Raw genomic sequence first — 3,670 nt, forward strand, 5'->3', positions numbered from 1 at the left:
GCTGAATTGCATTCCTGTATAAAAGTCAGTTATGATGGTTTATTGTACCTGATGAGTAACCGGAACATCGCTTTTCTACTTCCAAAAGAGAAATAAGGTAGAGGCTGTGTCCAGAAAAAGTCACTCCCTGCCTATGCTGAGCCGGCCTCAGGGATAGGCCTGAAATTCTAAGTTAGGCCACGAGAACCTGGCCAAAGAGGCCTGACAGGGGAGTTGCTGAAGTGCCCACGTCTGCTCCTGCTTATGAGCTCTGCTTGGAGTATAAGACTTAGTGTGTCCATGTGCAGCTGAGGGTGGAGTCCAGGGACGAGGCAGTGCCTGGACATAGTGCTGGGGCAGAATCTGACAGTGGGAGTGAGGGGAGCCGGGAAACCATTGTCCTCACTCATCCTAACCCCAGGGGGGGACTGCGAGGGATGGACTAAGGGCTCTGCAGAAGACGGTGCTGTGGGCACCGTGGAATTTGTCCCCTTCACATGCCCTGTTCTAACTGCCCACTGGCTGCCATCTTCTCTGCAGACACGGGGTAAGCCCAGGATGAGCAGGTAGCTGTGAGGAATGTTGTTGGGGGAGTAAGTAAAACAAAGTAAGAAATCCCCGAAAAACTTGGGCTCAACTGTATAAAGCTTAGAAGTAATTCATTCTTAAAAAATATTTCTGAGTTGTCTATATCTACAGGTATTAGGTTACCCGTCGTTTTGGCAGGAGGCTAGTATGATTGCTAAGCAGATGTTTTATGAAGACCAAGAAAAGAAAGCGGTCCATCTCAGAGCAAGCATGAACATGGCAGACACGTTATACCTTTACTAAAAAAGTTGGTTGCTTAATTAGAGACTATGGGAAGTTGCAAACCCAGCAGGCCTGAGTGTCAGAGCTGGGCAGGACTTCCTGAATGACACAGGGAGAGAAATGTGGGTGGGAGACAATTGTCTGCCAGACTGTGGGCTGAAGGATGATAGAAATACAAAGATGAGAAATACAAAGAAATACAAAAATGTATTTCTTCTCATTCTTTCTATGAGAAGAAATACGAAGAATACACAGTTCTTGCCCTCAAGAAACTCTCAATTTAGTGGATTTTTGTTTAGATTGATTCTAAGCAGTTAAACACAAACAGCACAAAGGTAGATGGATTAATGAAGAGTTCACTGGATTTCTATTTCTAGTACAGTGCTATTCAACTTAAAAAAAATCAAAGGTATAGAGACGCAGAAGGCACGACTATCAAATTTTTAGGTGACAAAAATCTGGAGGGGTAACTAAAAGGTTGGATATCTGAATCAGTACTTTTTAAACGTTCTGACATATCAGAATCAATGATGTCCAAGTTGAACCTTAACTTAGAGTCAAAATAATTAATTGGGCAAGTATACTGTTAAACCATCTCTGATTTGTTTATTTTTTATTTATTTTTTTAAAAGTAAGGTTGTTTTAGCCAACCACAGGCTCAGTCTGAGCCAGGAGCAAGATGTGGTTGCCCCAGACATGAGGGCAGCTAGAGGATGTGGAGGAACAAGGGAAACCTTTACACCACTGTTAACTGCTCACGTCTAGTCTTGCTTGGAAAGAATCACGAGTGGTTTTGAGCAGCACAGTTTAAGAAGAATATATTCATAAGTTCCCTATTCCTCCATAAAGTATGTCTTTCATTTCTTGGTAAATAGACTGCTGAGAACGCACTGAGGATTTTTATAATCACCCAAACAGAAGTTTTAAATAATGACCCAGTCATAAGACCCAGGAGCCAAAATACTCATGGATAGAGATTGGTCTTCTTTTTCCCCGGATCTTGTCATTACATTCCATAGATTTCACTATTCTGTTCTTGAATTGCCTCCAGGACACAACATTCTCTTTCTTTAATCTTATCTTTAGCTCATGATTTCCCCACTGGCAAAGACTCTCTCCTTGACCAAACTTGAGTAGGCTCTTCTGAGCGAGCGGGAGAGCGCTCTTTTCCAATAGGCCTTGCCTTTGGGCCCTGTCTTTGGCCTGCCTGGTCCAGTTGTGGAAAGAATCCTGTTGAGTCCATTTAGCAAGAATCCCCCTACCCTCGATTTAATTTTCCATCCAGCACGTCCTCCACCCACTGGGTTCTGAATCCCCAGCTGCCTTTGCTGCATTCAGATTGAGGCTCTCCCCTATGGTGATAGTCTTGACACCTATCACAAGAGTCCTGAATAAAGTCTTCCTTATTTTAACATTTAACAAGTGTCAGAATACCTTGTTCTTTAACACCCCCCTCTGTAATTGTGGAAATGTGTTTGAATGTTGTGATCAGCCTCTTTCTCTTCCCTTCCTCCTTGAGAATTCGTCTATACCTATGGTTTACAACTTCTTACCTCTTCAGTAACCTAGAAATTGACTGTTGCAGCTGGGTCTCTCCTTTGAACTCCAGGGCTGTGTTCCAACTGCTTAGGGAAAAGGAAGGGTCACTGGATAAGAGAGTAAAACTGTATTTAGTAGAGCTTCACCTCTGTTATCTCATTTAATGCCCACAATAACCCTGTTTGGTTTGAGTATTCGTATACCTATTTTTCAGATGTGGACACTGAGGCTCAGAGAGCCCAAAGTCTGACTTTTATAGCACGACAGGTTGGTGATTTGCACCTTGGCCTTCTGGCTCCTAGTCTAGGACTTTCCCCACCACAGGACAAAAGTTCTCTTTTAGAACTTAGGGTCTGTATTTGATACTTATTTATTCACTCCATCCATTTACTTATGCACAAACATGGCATGCCTGTCAACTTTTGGGAGCTACACTAGGCACTGGGGCCAGAGAAATGAATAGGACACAGTCCTTTCTTGTGGCAGCTAACAGGCTAGCAGGGGAGACTATGAAGGCAGATGACAGGACAAGGTGACAAAGGCTTGATCTGCTACGGGATGAACGGTTTACCTTAGTTACCTGAGGAGGCAGTCAGGAGGGGACGTTGGTGGAGTCTCGGAGGAGGAGTAGAAACTTGACTCATACAGCTGTGCCTTTATTCCACTTTGTACGTTTCTATGCCTTATCCTCCCCCCCACCACGTATGTGCACAGTAGGCCCCCAAATTGTTGAATGCAGCCTTCAAACAGGACTGTGGCTATAACGCAATCAAATATCCACACTTAATTCTTACCTAAAAATCTCAGAACATCAAACAGGTGGTTTTTCATTACCTGTACCAGGATACTTATCAGTTGAACATGTTGCCTCTTTATTTTGTAAGGGAAGAAATTATGTAGCAGGGAAGTTTAGTTACTCGCGGAAGGTCACACAGCATTCAGTGTCAAAACCCTAGCAAGGCTCTGTTCTCTGGGCTCCCCATCCTGCGTGCTCACCGTTGTAGCAATCAACATCTGAAAGTGCCCATCTCTTCAAAGAACAGCCGGAGACAGAGCCTAAGCAAGAGCAGACACCGGTTTTATCACTGTAGGTGAGAGAAGGGTCCACAAAAGTGCGTTCCATATAGAAATGCTAATGACTTATTAGGATCTCGAAATTTAAGCAATTTCTTACCACCTGGACATTAATGGCTGCAATCAGTTATCCACCTTGGTCTGACCCTGGGAAAAACCTGCCAAGTGCTGTCCTGGCCCAATAGAAACCACTTTGCTGCCAAGAAGAAAAAGGGCTTTTTTTTTTTTGCCACTGACTTCATAGAGGGGAAAGCAGTTCTTTCTAATA

This window comes from Phoca vitulina, unplaced genomic scaffold, assembly GCF_004348235.1.
Source record: "Phoca vitulina isolate PV1807 unplaced genomic scaffold, GSC_HSeal_1.0 scaffold2, whole genome shotgun sequence".
In the NCBI taxonomy this organism is placed as follows: Eukaryota; Metazoa; Chordata; class Mammalia; order Carnivora; family Phocidae; genus Phoca; species Phoca vitulina.